Source organism: Crinia signifera, chromosome 7 (assembly GCF_055691185.1).
Source record: "Crinia signifera chromosome 7, ASM5569118v1, whole genome shotgun sequence".
Lineage (NCBI taxonomy): Eukaryota > Metazoa > Chordata > Amphibia > Anura > Myobatrachidae > Crinia > Crinia signifera.
In genome coordinates this window covers 106,244,381-106,261,295 of record NC_139223.1, presented here as the reverse complement: position 1 = coordinate 106,261,295, position 16,915 = coordinate 106,244,381, and the positions used below count along the sequence as shown (strand labels likewise).

The following is a 16,915-nucleotide window of genomic DNA, read 5'->3' as shown; positions in this document are numbered from 1 at the left end:
TGATTTTTTTCAGTAAGCAAAAACAGTTAGGAAGCTTTTTTATTAGCTTACCTGGTGATCGAAGTAGAAGAGGGCAAAAAAGTGCCTGTATCTCACCTACAGCCATACCACATTGGATATGCCCAATCTCGTCTGATCTTGGAAGCTAAGCAGTGTTGGGCCTGGTTAGTACTTGGGTGGGAGACCACATGGGAACACCAGGTGCTGTAGGTTTTTTCACATTACTGGCAAATTGTTTTTATTCTCTATCTATTTAAATTGGAAACTTTTTCTTTTTATTGCCAGCACAGACATTTAGAAGAGGTCAAACATACACAATAGCCATCACCTAAAGATTTACCACAATGTTTAGGCCCAATTCCAACTGCTTTTGGCAGCTAAACAGTGTTGAGCCTCTTTAGTAGTTTAATTTAAGATCCCCTGCTAATATCATGTCCTGTAGGTCTTTTTACATTGCCAACACATGATTTTTTTCAGTAAGCAAAAACAGTTAGGAAGCTTTTTTATTAGCTTACCTGGTGATAGAAGAGAAGAGGTCAAAAAAGAGCATGTATCTCACCTACAGCCATACCACATTGGATAGGCCCAATCTCGTCTGATCTTGGAAGCTAAGCAGTGTTGGTCCTGGTTAGTACTTGGGTGGGAGACCACATGGGAACACCTGGTGCTGTCGGTTTTTTCACATTACTGGCAAATTGTTTTTATTCTCTATCTATTTAAATTGGAAACTTTTTCTTTTTATTGCCAGCACAGACATTTAGAAGAGGTCAAACATACACAATAGCCATCACCTAAAGACTTACCACACTGTTTAGGCCCAATTCCAACTGCTTTTGGCAGCTAAACAGTGTTGAGCCTCTTTAGTAGTTTAATTTGAGATCCCCTGCTAATATCATGTCCTGTAGGTCTATTTACATTGCCAACACATGATTTTTTTCAGTAAGCAAAAACAGTTACGAAACTTTTTTATTAGCTTACCTGGTGATCGAAGTAGAAGAGGGCAAAAAAGTGCCTGTATCTCACCTACAGCCATACCACATTGGATATGCCCAATCTCGTCTGATCTTGGAAGCTAAGCAGTGTTGGGCCTGGTTAGTACTTGGGTGGGAGACCACATGGGAACACCAGGTGCTGTAGGTTTTTTCACATTACTGGCAAATTGTTTTTATTCTCTAGCTATTTAAATTGGAAACTTTTTCTTTTTATTGCCTGTAGAGACATTTGGAAGAGGTCAAACAGACACAATAGCCATCACCTAAAGACTTACCACACTGTTTAGGCCCAATTCCAACTGCTTTTGGCAGCTAAACAGTGTATGAGCCTCTTTAGTAGTTTCATTTAAGATCCCCTGCTAATATCATGTCCTGTAGGTCTTTTTACATTACCAAAACATGATTTTTTTCATTAAGCCAAAACAGTTAGGAAACTTTTTTATTAGCTTACCTGGTGATAGAAGTAGAAGAGGGCAAAAAAAGTGCAGGTATCTCACCTACAGCCATACCACATTGGATAGGCCCAATCTTGTCTGATCTTGGAAGCTAAGCAGTGTTGGGCCTGGTTAGTACTTGGGTGGGAGACCACATGGGAACACCAGGTGCTGTAGGTTTTTTCACATTACTGTCAAATTGTTTTTATTCTCTATCTATTTAAATTGGAAACTTTTTCTTTTTATTGCCAGCACAGACATTTAGAAGAAGTCAAACATACACAATAGCCATCACCTAAAGACTTACCACACTGTTTAGGCCCAATTCCAACTGCTTTTGGCAGCTAAACAGTGTTGAGCCTCTTTAGTAGTTTAATTTAAGATCCCCTGCTAATATCATGTCCTGTAGGTCTTTTTACATTGCCAACACATGATTTTTTTCAGTAAGCAAAAACAGTTACGAAACTTTTTTATTAGCTTACCTGGTGATAGAAGTAGAAGAGGGCAAAAAAGTGCCTGTATCTCACCTACAGCCATACCACATTGGATATGTCCAATCTCGTCTGATCTTGGAAGCTAAGCAGTGTTGGGCCTGGTTAGTACTTGGGTGGGAGACCACATGGGAACACAAGGTGCTGTAGGTTTTTTCACATTACTGGCAAATTGTTTTTATTCTCTAGCTATTTAAATTGGAAACTTTTTCTTTTTATTGCCTGTAGAGACATTTGTAAGAGGTCAAACAGACACAATGGCCATCACCTAAAGACTTACCACACTGTTTAGGCCCAATTCCAACTGCTTTTGGCAGCTAAACAGTGTTGAGCCTCTTTAGTAGTTTAATTTAAGATCCCCTGCTAATATCATGTCCTGTAGGTCTTTTTACATTACCAACACATGATTTTTTTCAGTAAGCAAAAACAGTTAGGAAACTTTTTTATTAGCTTACCTGGTGATAGAAGTAGAAGAGGGCAAAAAAGTGCATGTATCTCACCTACAGCCATACCACATTGGATAGGCCCAATCTCATCTGATCTTGGAAGCTAAGCAGTGTTGGGCCTGGTTAGTACTTGGGTGGGAGACCACATGGGAACACCAGGTGCTGTAGGTTTTTTCACATTACTGGCAAATTGTTTTTATTCTCTATCTATTTAAATTGGAAACTTTTTCTTTTTATTGCCAGCACAGACATTTAGAAGAGGTCAAACATACACAATAGCCATCACCTAAAGACTTACCACACTGTTTAGGCCCAATTCCAACTGCTTTTGGCAGCAACATTGTTGAGCCTCTTTAGTAGTTTAATTTAAGATCCCCTGCTAATATCATGTCCTGTAGGTCTTTTTACATTGCCAACACATGATTTTTTTCAGTAAGCAAAAACAGTTACGAAACTTTTTTATTAGCTTACCTGGTGATAGAAGTAGAAGAGGGCAAAAAAGTGCCTGTATCTCACCTACAGCCTTACCACATTGGATATGCCCAATCTCGTCTGATCTTGGAAGCTAAGCAGTGTTGGGCCAGGTTAGTACTTGGGTGGGAGACCACATGGGAACACCAGGTGCTGTAGTTTTTTTCACATTACTGGCAAATTGTTTTTATTCTCTAGCTATTTAAATTGGAAACTTTTTCTTTTTATTGCCTGTAGAGACATTTGTAAGAGGTCAAACAGACACAATAGCCATCACCTAAAGACTTACCACACTGTTTAGGCCCAATTCCAACTGATTTTGGCAGCTAAACAGTGTTGAGCCTCTTTAGTATTTTAATTTAAGATCCCCTGCTAATATCATGTCCTGTAGGTCTTTTTACATTACCAACACATGATTTTTTTTAGTAAGCAAAAACAGTTAGGAAGCTTTTTTATTAGCTTACCTGGTGATAGAAGAGAAGAGGGCAAAAAAGAGCATGTATCTCACCTACAGCCATACCACATTGGATAGGCCCAATCTCGTCTGATCTTGGAAGCTAAGCAGTGTTGGGCCTGGTTAGTACTTTGGTGGGAGACCACATGGGAACACCTGGTGCTGTAGGTTTTTTCACATTACTGGCAAATTGTTTTTATTCTCTAGCTATTTAAATTGGAAACTTTTTCTTTTTATTGCTAGTACAGACATTTAGAAGAGGTCAAACAGACACAATAGCCATCACCTAAAGACTTACCACACTGTTTAGGCCCAATTCCAACTGCTTTTGGCAGCTAAACAGTGTATGAGCCTCTTTAGTAGTTTCATTTAAGATCCCCTGCTAATATCATGTCCTGTAGGTCTTTTTACATTACCAACACATGATTTTTTTCAGTAAGCAAAAACAGTTACGAAACTTTTTTATTAGCTTACCTGGTGATAGAAGTAGAAGAGGGCAAAAAAATGCCTGTATCTCACCTACAGCCATACCACATTGGATATGCCCAATCTCGTCTGGTCTTGGAAGCTAAGCAGTGTTGGGCCTGGTAAGTACTTGGGTGGGAGACCACATGGGAACACCAGGTGCTGTAGGTTTTTTCACATTACTGGCAAATTGTTTTTATTCTCTAGCTATTTAAATTGGAAACTTTTTCTTTTTATTGCCTGTAGAGACATTTGTAAGAGGTCAAACAGACACAATAGCCATCACCTAAAGACTTACCACACTGTTTAGGCCCAATTCCAACTGCTTTTGGCAGCTAAACAGTGTTGAGCCTCTTTAGTAGTTTAATTTAAGATCCCCTGCTAATATCATGTCCTGTAGGTCTTTTTACATTACCAACACATGATTTTTTTCAGTAAGCAAAAACAGTTAGCATTCTTTTTTATTAGCTTACCTGGTGATAGAAGAGAAGAGGTCAAAAAAGAGCATGTATCTCACCTACAGCCATACCACATTGGATAGGCCCAATCTCGTCTGATCTTGGAAGCTAAGCAGTGTTGGGCCTGGTTAGTACTTGGGTGGGAGACCACATGGGAACACCAGGTGCTGTAGGTTTTTTCACATTACTGGCAAATTGTTTTTATTCTCTATCTATTTAAATTGGAAACTTTTTCTTTTTATTGCCAGCACAGACATTTAGAAGAGGTCAAACATACACAATAGCCATCACCTAAAGACTTACCACACTGTTTAGGCCCAATTCCAACTGCTTTTGGCAGCTAAACAGTGTTGAGCCTCTTTAGTATTTTAATTTAAGATCCCCTGCTAATATCATGTCCTGTAGGTCTTTTTACATTACCAACACATGATTTTTTTCAGTAAGCAAAAACAGTTAGGAAGCTTTTTTATTAGCTTACCTGGTGATAGAAGAGAAGAGGGCAAAAAAGAGCATGTATCTCACCTACAGCCATACCACATTGGATAGGCCCAATCTTGTCTGATCTTGGGAGCTAAGCAGTGTTGGGCCTGGTTAGTACTTGGGTGGGAGACCACATTGGAACACCTGGTGCTGTAGGTTTTTTCACATTACTGGCAAATTGTTTTTATTCTCTAGCTATTTAAATTGGAAACTTTTTCTTTTTATTGCCAGTACAGACATTTGGAAGAGGTCAAACAGACACAATAGCCATCACCTAAAGACTTACCACACTGTTTAGGCCCAATTCCAACTGCTTTTGGCAGCTAAACAGTGTATGAGCCTCTTTAGTAGTTTCATTTAAGATCCCCTGCTAATATCATGTCCTGTAGGTCTTTTTACATTACCAAACATGATTTTTTTCATTAAGCCAAAACAGTTAGGAAACTTTTTTATTAGCTTACCTGGTGATAGAAGTAGAAGAGGGCAAAAAAGTGCAGGTATCTCACCTACAGCCATACCACATTGGATAGGCCCAATCTCGTCTGATCTTGGAAGCTAAGCAGTGTTGGGCCTGGTTAGTACTTGGGTGGGAGACCACATGGGAACACCAGGTGCTGTAGGTTTTTTCACATTACTGGCAAATTGTTTTTATTCTCTATCTATTTAAATTGGAAACTTTTTCTTTTTATTGCCAGCACAGACATTTAGAAGAGGTCAAACATACACAATAGCCATCACCTAAAGACTTACCACACTGTTTAGGCCCAATTCCAACTGCTTTTGGCAGCTAAACAGTGTTGAGCCTCTTTAGTAGTTTCATTTAAGATCCCCTGCTAATATCATGTCCTGTAGGTCTTTTTACATTGCCAACACATGATTTTTTTCAGTAAGCAAAAACAGTTACGAAACTTTTTTATTAGCTTACCTGGTGATAGAAGTAGAAGAGGGCAAAAAAGTGCCTGTATCTCACCTACAGCCATACCACATTGGATATGTCCAATCTGGTCTGATCTTGGAAGCTAAGCAGTGTTGGGCCTGGTTAGTACTTGGGTGGGAGACCACATGGGAACACCAGGTGCTGTAGGTTTTTTTCACATTACTGGCAAATTGTTTTTATTCTCTAGCTATTTAAATTGGAAACTTTTTCTTTTTATTGCCTGTAGAGACATTTGTAAGAGGTCAAACAGACACAATGGCCATCACCTAAAGACTTACCACACTGTTTAGGCCCAATTCCAACTGCTTTTGGCAGCTAAACAGTGTTGAGCCTCTTTAGTAGTTTAAATTAAGATCCCCTGCTAATATCATGTCCTGTAGGTCTTTTTACATTACCAACACATGATTTTTTTCAGTAAGCAAAAACAGTTAGGAAACTTTTTTATTAGCTTACCTGGTGATAGAAGTAGAAGAGGGCAAAAAAGTGCCTGTATCTCACCTACAGCTATACCACATTGGATAGGCCCAATCTCATCTGATCTTGGAAGCTAAGCAGTGTTGGGCCTGGTTAGTACTTGGGTGGGAGACCACATGGGAACACCAGGTGCTGTAGGTTTTTTCACATTACTGGCAAATTGTTTTTATTCTCTATCTATTTAAATTGGAAACTTTTTCTTTTTATTGCCAGCACAGACATTTAGAAGAGGTCAAACATACACAATAGCCATCACCTAAAGACTTACCACACTGTTTAGGCCCAATTCCAACTGCTTTTGGCAGCTAAACAGTGTTGAGCCTCTTTAGTAGTTTAATTTAAGATCCCCTGCTAATATCATGTCCTGTAGGTCTTTTTACATTGCCAACACATGATTTTTTTCAGTAAGCAAAAACAGTTACGAAACTTTTTTATTAGCTTACCTGGTGATAGAAGTAGAAGAGGGCAAAAAAGTGGCTGTATCTCACCTACAGCAATACCACATTGGATATGCCCAATCTCGTCTGATCTTGGAAGCTAAGCAGTGTTGGGCCTGGTTAGTACTTGGGTGGGAGACCATATGGGAACACCAGGTGCTGTAGGTTTTTTCACATTACTGGCAAATTGTTTTTATTCTCTAGCTATTTAAATTGGAAATTTTTTCTTTTTATTGCCTGTAGAGACATTTGTAAGAGGTCAAACAGACACAATAGCCATCACCTAAAGACTTACCACACTGTTTAGGCCCAATTCCAACTGCTTTTGGCAGCTAAACAGTGTTGAGCCTCTTTAGTAGTTTAATTTAAGATCCCCTGCTAATATCATGTCCTGTAGGTCTTTTTACATTACCAACACATGATTTTTTTCAGTAAGCAAAAACAGTTAGCAGGCTTTTTTATTAGCTTACCTGGTGATAGAAGAGAAGAGGTCAAAAAAGAGCATGTATCTCACCTACAGCCATACCTCATTGGATAGGCCCAATCTCGTCTGATCTTGGAAGCTAAGCAGTGTTGGGCCTGGTTAGTACTTGGGTGGGAGACCACATGGGAACACCAGGTGCTGTAGGTTTTTTCACATTACTGGCAAATTGTTTTTATTCTCTAGCTATTTAAATTGGAAACTTTTTCTTTTTATTGCCAGCACAGACATTTAGAAGAGGTCAAACATACACAATAGCCATCACCTAAAGACTTACCACACTGTTTAGGCCCAATTCCAACTGCTTTTGGCAGCTAAACAGTGTTGAGCCTCTTTAGTATTTTAATTTAAGATCCCCTGCTAATATCATGTCCTGTAGGTCTTTTTACATTACCAACACATGATTTTTTTCAGTAAGCAAAAACAGTTAGGAAGCTTTTTTATTAGCTTACCTGGTGATAGAAGAGAAGAGGGCAAAAAAGAGCATGTATCTCACCTACAGCCATACCACATTGGATAGGCCCAATCTTGTCTGATCTTGGAAGCTAAGTAGTGTTGGGCCTGGTTAGTACTTGGGTGGGAGACCACATTGGAACACCTGGTGCTGTAGGTTTTTTCACATTACTGGCAAATTGTTTTTATTCTCTAGCTATTTAAATTGGAAACTTTTTCTTTTTATTGCCAGTACAGACATTTGGAAGAGGTCAAACAGACACAATAGCCATCACCTAAAGACTTACCACACTGTTTAGGCCCAATTCCAACTGCTTTTGGCAGCTAAACAGTGTATGAGCCTCTTTAGTAGTTTCATTTAAGATCCCCTGCTAATATCATGTCCTGTAGGTCTTTTTACATTTCCAAAACATGATTTTTTTCATTAAGCCAAAACAGTTAGTAAACTTTTTTATTAGCTTACCTGGTGATAGAAGTAGAAGAGGGCAAAAAAAGTGCAGGTATCTCACCTACAGCCATACCACATTGGATAGGCCCAATCTCGTCTGATCTTGGAAGCTAAGCAGTGTTGGGCCTGGTTAGTACTTGGGTGGGAGACCACATGGGAACACCAGGTGCTGTAGGGTTTTTCACATTACTGGCAAATTGTTTTTATTCTCTATCTATTTAAATTGGAAACTTTTTCTTTTTATTGCCAGCACAGACATTTAGAAGAGGTCAAACATACACAATAGCCATCACCTAAAGACTTACCACACTGTTTAGGCCCAATTCCAACTGCTTTTGGCAGCTAAACAGTGTTGAGCCTCTTTAGTAGTTTAATTTAAGATCCCCTGCTAATATCATGTCCTGTAGGTCTTTTTACATTGCCAACACATGATTTTTTTCAGTAAGCAAAAACAGTTAGGAAACTTTTTTATTAGCTTACCTGGTGATAGAAGTAGAAGAGGGCAAAAAAGTGCCTGTATCTCACCTACAGCCATACCACATTGGATATGTCCAATCTCGTCTGATCTTGAAAGCTAAGCAGTGTTGGGCCTGGTTAGTACTTGGGTGGGAGACCACATGGGAACACCAGGTGCTGTAGGTTTTTTCACATTACTGGCAAATTGTTTTTATTCTCTAGCTATTTAAATTGGAAACTTTTTCTTTTTATTGCCTGTAGAGACATTTGTAAGAGGTCAAACAGACACAATGGCCATCACCTAAAGACTTACCACACTGTTTAGGCCCAATTCCAACTGCTTTTGGCAGCTAAACAGTGTTGAGCCTCTTTAGTAGTTTAATTTAAGATCCCCTGCTAATATCATGTCCTGTAGGTCTTTTTACATTACCAACACATGATTTTTTTCAGTAAGCAAAAACAGTTAGGAAACTTTTTTATTAGCTTACCTGGTGATAGAAGTAGAAGAGGGCAAAAAAGTGCATGTATTTCACCTACAGCCATACCACATTGGATAGGCCCAATCTCATCTGATCTTGGAAGCTAAGCAGTGTTGGGCCTGGTTAGTACTTGGGTGGGAGACCACATGGGAACACCAGGTGCTGTAGGTTTTTTCACATTACTGGCAAATTGTTGTTATTCTCTATCTATTTAAATTGGAAACTTTTTCTTTTTATTGCCAGCACAGACATTTAGAAGAGGTCAAACATACACAATAGCCATCACCTAAAGACTTACCACACTGTTTAGGCCCAATTCCAACTGCTTTTGGCAGCTAAACAGTGTTGAGCCTCTTTAGTAGTTTAATTTAAGATCCCCTGCTAATATCATGTCCTGTAGGTCTTTTTACATTGCCAACACATGATTTTTTTCAGTAAGCAAAAACAGTTACGAAACTTTTTTATTAGCTTACCTGGTGATAGAAGTAGAAGAGGGCAAAAAAGTGGCTGTATCTCACCTACAGCCATACCACATTGGATATGCCCAATCTCGTCTGATCTTGGAAGCTAAGCAGTGTTGGGCCTGGTTAGTGCTTGGGTGGGAGACCACATGGGAACACCTGGTGCTGTAGGTTTTTTCACATTACTGGCAAATTGTTTTTATTCTCTAGCTATTTAAATTGGAAACTTTTTCTTTTTATTGCCTGTAGAGACATTTGTAAGAGGTCAAACAGACACAATAGCCATCACCTAAAGACTTACCACACTGTTTAGGCCCAATTCCAACTGCTTTTGGCAGCTAAACAGTGTTGAGCATCTTTAGTATTTTAATTTAAGATCCCCTGCTAATATCATGTCCTGTAGGTCTTTTTACATTACCAACACATGATTTTTTTCAGTAAGCAAAAACAGTTAGGAAGCTTTTTTATTAGCTTACCTGGTGATAGAAGAGAAGAGGGCAAAAAAGAGCATGTATCTCACCTACAGCCATACCACATTGGATAGGCCCAATCTCGTCTGATCTTCGAAGCTAAGCAGTGTTGGGCCTGGTTAGTACTTGGGTGGGAGACCATATGGGAACACCAGGTGCTGTTGGTTTTTTCACATTACTGGCAACTTGTTTTTATTCTCTATCTATTTAAATTGGAAACTTTTTCTTTTAATTGCCAGCACAGACATTTGGAAGAGGTCAAACATACACAATAGCCATCACCTAAAGACTTACCACACTGTTTAGGCCCAATTCCAACTGCTTTTGGCAGCTAAACAGTGTTGAGCCTCTTTAGTAGTTTCATTTAAGATCCCCTGCTAATATCATGTCCTGTAGGTCTTTTTACATTGCCAACACATGATTTTTTTCAGTAAGCAAAACCAGTTAAGAAACTTTTTTATTAGCTTACCTGGTGATAGAAGTAGAAGAGGGCAAAAAAGTGCCTGTATCTCACCTACAGCCATACCACATTGGATATGCCCAATCTCGTCTGATCTTGGAAGCTAAGCAGTGTTGGGCCTGGTTAGTACTTGGGTGGGAGACCACATGGAAACACCAGGTGCTGTAGGTTTTTTCACATTACTGGCAAATTGTTTTTATTCTCTAGCTATTTAAATTGGAAACTTTTTCTTTTTATTGCCTGTAGAGACATTTGTAAGAGGTCAAACAGACACAATAGCCATCACCTAAAGACTTACCACACTGTTTAGGCCCAATTCCAACTGCTTTTGGCAGCTAAACAGTGTTGAGCATCTTTAGTATTTTAATTTAAGATCCCCTGCTAATATCATGTCCTGTAGGTCTTTTTACATTACCAACACATGATTTTTTTCAGTAAGCAAAAACAGTTAGGAAGCTTTTTTATTAGCTTACCTGGTGATAGAAGTAGAAGAGGGCAAAAAAAGTGCAGGTATCTCACCTACAGCCATACCACATTGGATAGGCCCAATCTCGTCTGATCTTGGAAGCTAAGCAGTGTTGGGCCTGGTTAGTACTTGGGTGGGAGACCACATGGGAACACCAGGTGCTGTAGGGTTTTTCACATTACTGGCAAATTGTTTTTATTCTCTATCTATTTAAATTGGAAACTTTTTCTTTTTATTGCCAGCACAGACATTTAGAAGAGGTCAAACATACACAATAGCCATCACCTAAAGACTTACCACACTGTTTAGGCCCAATTCCAACTGCTTTTGGCAGCTAAACAGTGTTGAGCCTCTTTAGTAGTTTAATTTAAGATCCCCTGCTAATATCATGTCCTGTAGGTCTTTTTACATTGCCAACACATGATTTTTTTCAGTAAGCAAAAACAGTTAGGAAACTTTTTTATTAGCTTACCTGGTGATAGAAGTAGAAGAGGGCAAAAAAGTGCCTGTATCTCACCTACAGCCATACCACATTGGATATGTCCAATCTCGTCTGATCTTGAAAGCTAAGCAGTGTTGGGCCTGGTTAGTACTTGGGTGGGAGACCACATGGGAACACCAGGTGCTGTAGGTTTTTTCACATTACTGGCAAATTGTTTTTATTCTCTAGCTATTTAAATTGGAAACTTTTTCTTTTTATTGCCTGTAGAGACATTTGTAAGAGGTCAAACAGACACAATGGCCATCACCTAAAGACTTACCACACTGTTTAGGCCCAATTCCAACTGCTTTTGGCAGCTAAACAGTGTTGAGCCTCTTTAGTAGTTTAATTTAAGATCCCCTGCTAATATCATGTCCTGTAGGTCTTTTTACATTACCAACACATGATTTTTTTCAGTAAGCAAAAACAGTTAGGAAACTTTTTTATTAGCTTACCTGGTGATAGAAGTAGAAGAGGGCAAAAAAGTGCATGTATTTCACCTACAGCCATACCACATTGGATAGGCCCAATCTCATCTGATCTTGGAAGCTAAGCAGTGTTGGGCCTGGTTAGTACTTGGGTGGGAGACCACATGGGAACACCAGGTGCTGTAGGTTTTTTCACATTACTGGCAAATTGTTGTTATTCTCTATCTATTTAAATTGGAAACTTTTTCTTTTTATTGCCAGCACAGACATTTAGAAGAGGTCAAACATACACAATAGCCATCACCTAAAGACTTACCACACTGTTTAGGCCCAATTCCAACTGCTTTTGGCAGCTAAACAGTGTTGAGCCTCTTTAGTAGTTTAATTTAAGATCCCCTGCTAATATCATGTCCTGTAGGTCTTTTTACATTGCCAACACATGATTTTTTTCAGTAAGCAAAAACAGTTACGAAACTTTTTTATTAGCTTACCTGGTGATAGAAGTAGAAGAGGGCAAAAAAGTGGCTGTATCTCACCTACAGCCATACCACATTGGATATGCCCAATCTCGTCTGATCTTGGAAGCTAAGCAGTGTTGGGCCTGGTTAGTGCTTGGGTGGGAGACCACATGGGAACACCTGGTGCTGTAGGTTTTTTCACATTACTGGCAAATTGTTTTTATTCTCTAGCTATTTAAATTGGAAACTTTTTCTTTTTATTGCCTGTAGAGACATTTGTAAGAGGTCAAACAGACACAATAGCCATCACCTAAAGACTTACCACACTGTTTAGGCCCAATTCCAACTGCTTTTGGCAGCTAAACAGTGTTGAGCATCTTTAGTATTTTAATTTAAGATCCCCTGCTAATATCATGTCCTGTAGGTCTTTTTACATTACCAACACATGATTTTTTTCAGTAAGCAAAAACAGTTAGGAAGCTTTTTTATTAGCTTACCTGGTGATAGAAGAGAAGAGGGCAAAAAAGAGCATGTATCTCACCTACAGCCATACCACATTGGATAGGCCCAATCTCGTCTGATCTTCGAAGCTAAGCAGTGTTGGGCCTGGTTAGTACTTGGGTGGGAGACCATATGGGAACACCAGGTGCTGTTGGTTTTTTCACATTACTGGCAACTTGTTTTTATTCTCTATCTATTTAAATTGGAAACTTTTTCTTTTAATTGCCAGCACAGACATTTGGAAGAGGTCAAACATACACAATAGCCATCACCTAAAGACTTACCACACTGTTTAGGCCCAATTCCAACTGCTTTTGGCAGCTAAACAGTGTTGAGCCTCTTTAGTAGTTTCATTTAAGATCCCCTGCTAATATCATGTCCTGTAGGTCTTTTTACATTGCCAACACATGATTTTTTTCAGTAAGCAAAACCAGTTAAGAAACTTTTTTATTAGCTTACCTGGTGATAGAAGTAGAAGAGGGCAAAAAAGTGCCTGTATCTCACCTACAGCCATACCACATTGGATATGCCCAATCTCGTCTGATCTTGGAAGCTAAGCAGTGTTGGGCCTGGTTAGTACTTGGGTGGGAGACCACATGGAAACACCAGGTGCTGTAGGTTTTTTCACATTACTGGCAAATTGTTTTTATTCTCTAGCTATTTAAATTGGAAACTTTTTCTTTTTATTGCCTGTAGAGACATTTGTAAGAGGTCAAACAGACACAATAGCCATCACCTAAAGACTTACCACACTGTTTAGGCCCAATTCCAACTGCTTTTGGCAGCTAAACAGTGTTGAGCATCTTTAGTATTTTAATTTAAGATCCCCTGCTAATATCATGTCCTGTAGGTCTTTTTACATTACCAACACATGATTTTTTTCAGTAAGCAAAAACAGTTAGGAAGCTTTTTTATTAGCTTACCTGGTGATAGAAGAGAAGAGGGCAAAAAAGAGCATGTATCTCACCTACAGCCATACCACATTGGATAGGCCCAATCTCGTCTGATCTTCGAAGCTAAGCAGTGTTGGGCCTGGTTAGTACTTGGGTGGGAGACCATATGGGAACACCAGGTGCTGTTGGTTTTTTCACATTACTGGCAACTTGTTTTTATTCTCTATCTATTTAAATTGGAAACTTTTTCTTTTAATTGCCAGCACAGACATTTAGAAGAGGTCAAACATACACAATAGCCATCACCTAAAGACTTACCACACTGTTTAGGCCCAATTCCAACTGCTTTTGGCAGCTAAACAGTGTTGAGCCTCTTTAGTAGTTTCATTTAAGATCCCCTGCTAATATCATGTCCTGTAGGTCTTTTTACATTGCCAACACATGATTTTTTTCAGTAAGCAAAACCAGTTAAGAAACTTTTTTATTAGCTTACCTGGTGATAGAAGTAGAAGAGGGCAAAAAAGTGCCTGTATCTCACCTACAGCCATACCACATTGGATATGCCCAATCTCGTCTGATCTTGGAAGCTAAGCAGTGTTGGGCCTGGTTAGTACTTGGGTGGGAGACCACATGGAAACACTAGGTGCTGTAGGTTTTTTCACATTACTGGCAAATTGTTTTTATTCTCTAGCTATTTAAATTGGAAACTTTTTCTTTTTATTGCCTGTAGAGACATTTGTAAGAGGTCAAACAGACACAATAGCCATCACCTAAAGACTTACCACACTGTTTAGGCCCAATTCCAACTGCTTTTGGCAGCTAAACAGTGTATGAGCCTCTTTAGTAGTTTCATTTAAGATCCCCTGCTAATATCATGTCCTGTAGGTCTTTTTACATTACCAAAACATGATTTTTTTCATTAAGCCAAAACAGTTAGGAAACTTTTTTATTAGCTTACCTGGTGATAGAAGTAGAAGAGGGCAAAAAAGTGCATGTATCTCACCTACAGCCATACCACATTGGATAGGCCCAATCTCGTCTGATCTTGGAAGCTAAGCAGTGTTGGGCCTGGTTAGTACTTGGGTGGGAGACCACATGGGAACACCAGATGCTGTAGGTTTTTTCACATTACTGGCAAATTGTTTTTATTCTCTATCTATTTAAATTGGAAACTTTTTCTTTTTATTGCCAGCACAGACATTTAGAAGAGGTCAAACATACACAATAGCCATCACCTAAAGACTTACCACACTGTTTAGGCCCAATTCCAACTGCTTTTGGCAGCTAAACAGTGTTGAGCCTCTTTAGTAGTTTAATTTAAGATCCCCTGCTAATATCATGTCCTGTAGGTCTTTTTACATTGCCAACACATGATTTTTTTCAGTAAGCAAAAACAGTTACGAAACTTTTTTATTAGCTTACCTGGTGATAGAAGTAGAAGAGGGCAAAAAAGTGCCTGTATTTCACCTACAGCCATACCACATTGGATATGCCCAATCTCGTCTGATCTTGGAAGCTAAGCAGTGTTGGGCCTGGTTAGTACTTGGGTGGGAGACCACATGGGAACACCAGGTGCTGTAGGTTTTTTCACATTACTGGCAAATTGTTTTTATTCTCTAGCTATTTAAATTGGAAACTTTTTCTTTTTATTGCCTGTAGAGACATTTGTAAGAGGTCAAACAGACACAATAGCCATCACCTAAAGACTTACCACACTGTTTAGGCCCAATTCCAACTGCTTTTGGCAGCTAAACAGTGTTGAGCATCTTTAGTATTTTAATTTAAGATCCCCTGCTAATATCATGTCCTGTAGGTCTTTTTACATTACCAACACATGATTTTTTTCAGTAAGCAAAAACAGTTAGGAAGCTTTTTTATTAGCTTACCTGGTGATAGAAGAGAAGAGGGCAAAAAAGAGCATGTATCTCACCTACAGCCATACCACATTGGATAGGCCCAATCTCGTCTGATCTTCGAAGCTAAGCAGTGTTGGGCCTGGTTAGTACTTGGGTGGGAGACCATATGGGAACACCAGGTGCTGTAGGTTTTTTCACATTACTGGCAACTTGTTTTTATTCTCTATCTATTTAAATTGGAAACTTTTTCTTTTTATTGCCAGCACAGACATTTAGAAGAGGTCAAACATACACAATAGCCATCACCTAAAGACTTACCACACTGTTTAGGCCCAATTCCAACTGCTTTTGGCAGCTAAACAGTGTTGAGCCTCTTTAGTAGTTTCATTTAAGATCCCCTGCTAATATCATGTCCTGTAGGTCTTTTTACATTGCCAACACATGATTTTTTTCAGTAAGCAAAAACAGTTAAGAAACTTTTTTATTAGCTTACCTGGTGATAGAAGTAGAAGAGGGCAAAAAAGTGCCTGTATCTCACCTACAGCCATACCACATTGGATATGCCCAATCTTGTCTGATCTTGGAAGCTAAGCAGTGTTGGGCCTGGTTAGTACTTGGGTGGGAGACCACATGGAAACACCAGGTGCTGTAGGTTTTTTCACATTACTGGCAAATTGTTTTTATTCTCTAGCTATTTAAATTGGAAACTTTTTCTTTTTATTGCCTGTAGAGACATTTGTAAGAGGTCAAACAGACACAATAGCCATCACCTAAAGACTTACCACACTGTTTAGGCCCAATTCCAACTGCTTTTGGCAGCTAAACAGTGTATGAGCCTCTTTAGTAGTTTCATTTAAGATCCCCTGCTAATATCATGTCCTGTAGGTCTTTTTACATTACCAAAACATGATTTTTTTCATTAAGCCAAAACAGTTAGGAAACTTTTTTATTAGCTTACCTGGTGATAGAAGTAGAAGAGGGCAAAAAAAGTGCATGTATCTCACCTACAGCCATACCACATTGGATAGGCCCAATCTCGTCTGATCTTGGAAGCTAAGCAGTGTTGGGCCTGGTTAGTACTTGGGTGGGAGACCACATGGGAACACCAGATGCTGTAGGTTTTTTCACATTACTGGCAAATTGTTTTTATTCTCTATCTATTTAAATTGGAAACTTTTTCTTTTTATTGCCAGCACAGACATTTAGAAGAGGTCAAACATACACAATAGCCATCACCTAAAGACTTACCACACTGTTTAGGCCCAATTCCAACTGCTTTTGGCAGCTAAACAGTGTTGAGCCTCTTTAGTAGTTTAATTTAAGATCCCCTGCTAATATCATGTCCTGTAGGTCTTTTTACATTACCAACACATGATTTTTTTCAGTAAGCAAAAACAGTTAGGAAGCTTTTTTATTAGCTTACCTGGTGATAGAAGAGAAGAGGGCAAAAAAGAGCATGTATCTCACCTACAGCCATACCACATTGGATAGGCCCAATCTCGTCTGATCTTGGAAGCTAAGCAGTGTTGGGCCTGGTTAGTACTTGGGTGGGAGACCACATGGGAACACCAGGTGCTGTAGGATT

At 39.2% G+C, this 16,915-nt stretch overlaps 32 non-coding genes and 5 pseudogenes across 32 annotated transcripts; all 37 read left to right on the top strand.

Moving 5' to 3' along the window:
• Window positions 1-94: 94 nt before the first annotated feature.
• On the top strand, window positions 95-213 carry LOC146022663 (5S ribosomal RNA). The gene has a single exon (XR_014452109.1). It is a non-coding gene; the product is annotated as a 5S ribosomal RNA (ribosomal RNA).
• A 344-nt stretch (window positions 214-557) lies between these two features.
• LOC146024443 (5S ribosomal RNA) lies at window positions 558-676 on the top strand. The gene has a single exon (XR_014453824.1). It is a non-coding gene; the product is annotated as a 5S ribosomal RNA (ribosomal RNA).
• A 345-nt stretch (window positions 677-1,021) lies between these two features.
• On the top strand, window positions 1,022-1,140 carry LOC146022652 (5S ribosomal RNA). The gene has a single exon (XR_014452098.1). It is a non-coding gene; the product is annotated as a 5S ribosomal RNA (ribosomal RNA).
• Window positions 1,141-1,487: 347 nt separating this feature from the next.
• On the top strand, window positions 1,488-1,606 carry LOC146023670 (5S ribosomal RNA). The gene has a single exon (XR_014453080.1). It is a non-coding gene; the product is annotated as a 5S ribosomal RNA (ribosomal RNA).
• Window positions 1,607-1,951: 345 nt separating this feature from the next.
• On the top strand, window positions 1,952-2,070 carry LOC146024193 (5S ribosomal RNA). The gene has a single exon (XR_014453583.1). It is a non-coding gene; the product is annotated as a 5S ribosomal RNA (ribosomal RNA).
• Window positions 2,071-2,415: 345 nt separating this feature from the next.
• On the top strand, window positions 2,416-2,534 carry LOC146021481 (5S ribosomal RNA). Its single transcript, XR_014450967.1, has one exon. It is a non-coding gene; the product is annotated as a 5S ribosomal RNA (ribosomal RNA).
• Window positions 2,535-2,877: 343 nt separating this feature from the next.
• On the top strand, window positions 2,878-2,996 carry LOC146022881 (5S ribosomal RNA). The gene has a single exon (XR_014452319.1). It is a non-coding gene; the product is annotated as a 5S ribosomal RNA (ribosomal RNA).
• Window positions 2,997-3,340: 344 nt separating this feature from the next.
• LOC146022638 (5S ribosomal RNA) lies at window positions 3,341-3,459 on the top strand. Its single transcript, XR_014452085.1, has one exon. It is a non-coding gene; the product is annotated as a 5S ribosomal RNA (ribosomal RNA).
• A 346-nt stretch (window positions 3,460-3,805) lies between these two features.
• Window positions 3,806-3,924, top strand: LOC146022624 (5S ribosomal RNA). The gene has a single exon (XR_014452071.1). It is a non-coding gene; the product is annotated as a 5S ribosomal RNA (ribosomal RNA).
• Window positions 3,925-4,268: 344 nt separating this feature from the next.
• Window positions 4,269-4,387, top strand: LOC146021821 (5S ribosomal RNA). Its single transcript, XR_014451296.1, has one exon. It is a non-coding gene; the product is annotated as a 5S ribosomal RNA (ribosomal RNA).
• Window positions 4,388-4,731: 344 nt separating this feature from the next.
• Window positions 4,732-4,850, top strand: LOC146024831 (5S ribosomal RNA; annotated as a pseudogene).
• A 345-nt stretch (window positions 4,851-5,195) lies between these two features.
• LOC146021820 (5S ribosomal RNA) lies at window positions 5,196-5,314 on the top strand. Its single transcript, XR_014451295.1, has one exon. It is a non-coding gene; the product is annotated as a 5S ribosomal RNA (ribosomal RNA).
• Window positions 5,315-5,659: 345 nt separating this feature from the next.
• Window positions 5,660-5,778, top strand: LOC146023927 (5S ribosomal RNA). The gene has a single exon (XR_014453327.1). It is a non-coding gene; the product is annotated as a 5S ribosomal RNA (ribosomal RNA).
• A 346-nt stretch (window positions 5,779-6,124) lies between these two features.
• LOC146022537 (5S ribosomal RNA) lies at window positions 6,125-6,243 on the top strand. Its single transcript, XR_014451988.1, has one exon. It is a non-coding gene; the product is annotated as a 5S ribosomal RNA (ribosomal RNA).
• Window positions 6,244-6,588: 345 nt separating this feature from the next.
• Window positions 6,589-6,707, top strand: LOC146022489 (5S ribosomal RNA). Its single transcript, XR_014451943.1, has one exon. It is a non-coding gene; the product is annotated as a 5S ribosomal RNA (ribosomal RNA).
• A 344-nt stretch (window positions 6,708-7,051) lies between these two features.
• LOC146022681 (5S ribosomal RNA) lies at window positions 7,052-7,170 on the top strand. The gene has a single exon (XR_014452126.1). It is a non-coding gene; the product is annotated as a 5S ribosomal RNA (ribosomal RNA).
• A 344-nt stretch (window positions 7,171-7,514) lies between these two features.
• Window positions 7,515-7,633, top strand: LOC146024792 (5S ribosomal RNA; annotated as a pseudogene).
• A 347-nt stretch (window positions 7,634-7,980) lies between these two features.
• LOC146023429 (5S ribosomal RNA) lies at window positions 7,981-8,099 on the top strand. Its single transcript, XR_014452847.1, has one exon. It is a non-coding gene; the product is annotated as a 5S ribosomal RNA (ribosomal RNA).
• A 345-nt stretch (window positions 8,100-8,444) lies between these two features.
• Window positions 8,445-8,563, top strand: LOC146023469 (5S ribosomal RNA). The gene has a single exon (XR_014452885.1). It is a non-coding gene; the product is annotated as a 5S ribosomal RNA (ribosomal RNA).
• A 345-nt stretch (window positions 8,564-8,908) lies between these two features.
• LOC146021480 (5S ribosomal RNA) lies at window positions 8,909-9,027 on the top strand. The gene has a single exon (XR_014450966.1). It is a non-coding gene; the product is annotated as a 5S ribosomal RNA (ribosomal RNA).
• A 345-nt stretch (window positions 9,028-9,372) lies between these two features.
• LOC146022850 (5S ribosomal RNA) lies at window positions 9,373-9,491 on the top strand. Its single transcript, XR_014452290.1, has one exon. It is a non-coding gene; the product is annotated as a 5S ribosomal RNA (ribosomal RNA).
• Window positions 9,492-9,835: 344 nt separating this feature from the next.
• On the top strand, window positions 9,836-9,954 carry LOC146024753 (5S ribosomal RNA; annotated as a pseudogene).
• Window positions 9,955-10,299: 345 nt separating this feature from the next.
• LOC146022590 (5S ribosomal RNA) lies at window positions 10,300-10,418 on the top strand. Its single transcript, XR_014452038.1, has one exon. It is a non-coding gene; the product is annotated as a 5S ribosomal RNA (ribosomal RNA).
• A 346-nt stretch (window positions 10,419-10,764) lies between these two features.
• LOC146023428 (5S ribosomal RNA) lies at window positions 10,765-10,883 on the top strand. Its single transcript, XR_014452846.1, has one exon. It is a non-coding gene; the product is annotated as a 5S ribosomal RNA (ribosomal RNA).
• A 345-nt stretch (window positions 10,884-11,228) lies between these two features.
• Window positions 11,229-11,347, top strand: LOC146023468 (5S ribosomal RNA). The gene has a single exon (XR_014452884.1). It is a non-coding gene; the product is annotated as a 5S ribosomal RNA (ribosomal RNA).
• Window positions 11,348-11,692: 345 nt separating this feature from the next.
• On the top strand, window positions 11,693-11,811 carry LOC146021479 (5S ribosomal RNA). Its single transcript, XR_014450965.1, has one exon. It is a non-coding gene; the product is annotated as a 5S ribosomal RNA (ribosomal RNA).
• A 345-nt stretch (window positions 11,812-12,156) lies between these two features.
• On the top strand, window positions 12,157-12,275 carry LOC146022849 (5S ribosomal RNA). The gene has a single exon (XR_014452289.1). It is a non-coding gene; the product is annotated as a 5S ribosomal RNA (ribosomal RNA).
• A 344-nt stretch (window positions 12,276-12,619) lies between these two features.
• Window positions 12,620-12,738, top strand: LOC146024752 (5S ribosomal RNA; annotated as a pseudogene).
• A 345-nt stretch (window positions 12,739-13,083) lies between these two features.
• On the top strand, window positions 13,084-13,202 carry LOC146022589 (5S ribosomal RNA). The gene has a single exon (XR_014452037.1). It is a non-coding gene; the product is annotated as a 5S ribosomal RNA (ribosomal RNA).
• Window positions 13,203-13,546: 344 nt separating this feature from the next.
• LOC146024751 (5S ribosomal RNA) lies at window positions 13,547-13,665 on the top strand (annotated as a pseudogene).
• A 345-nt stretch (window positions 13,666-14,010) lies between these two features.
• Window positions 14,011-14,129, top strand: LOC146023598 (5S ribosomal RNA). The gene has a single exon (XR_014453010.1). It is a non-coding gene; the product is annotated as a 5S ribosomal RNA (ribosomal RNA).
• A 346-nt stretch (window positions 14,130-14,475) lies between these two features.
• LOC146023958 (5S ribosomal RNA) lies at window positions 14,476-14,594 on the top strand. Its single transcript, XR_014453357.1, has one exon. It is a non-coding gene; the product is annotated as a 5S ribosomal RNA (ribosomal RNA).
• Window positions 14,595-14,939: 345 nt separating this feature from the next.
• Window positions 14,940-15,058, top strand: LOC146022640 (5S ribosomal RNA). The gene has a single exon (XR_014452087.1). It is a non-coding gene; the product is annotated as a 5S ribosomal RNA (ribosomal RNA).
• Window positions 15,059-15,402: 344 nt separating this feature from the next.
• LOC146024298 (5S ribosomal RNA) lies at window positions 15,403-15,521 on the top strand. The gene has a single exon (XR_014453683.1). It is a non-coding gene; the product is annotated as a 5S ribosomal RNA (ribosomal RNA).
• A 345-nt stretch (window positions 15,522-15,866) lies between these two features.
• LOC146023874 (5S ribosomal RNA) lies at window positions 15,867-15,985 on the top strand. Its single transcript, XR_014453275.1, has one exon. It is a non-coding gene; the product is annotated as a 5S ribosomal RNA (ribosomal RNA).
• A 347-nt stretch (window positions 15,986-16,332) lies between these two features.
• LOC146023957 (5S ribosomal RNA) lies at window positions 16,333-16,451 on the top strand. The gene has a single exon (XR_014453356.1). It is a non-coding gene; the product is annotated as a 5S ribosomal RNA (ribosomal RNA).
• Window positions 16,452-16,795: 344 nt separating this feature from the next.
• LOC146023390 (5S ribosomal RNA) lies at window positions 16,796-16,914 on the top strand. Its single transcript, XR_014452810.1, has one exon. It is a non-coding gene; the product is annotated as a 5S ribosomal RNA (ribosomal RNA).
• Window position 16,915: the final 1 nt, after the last annotated feature.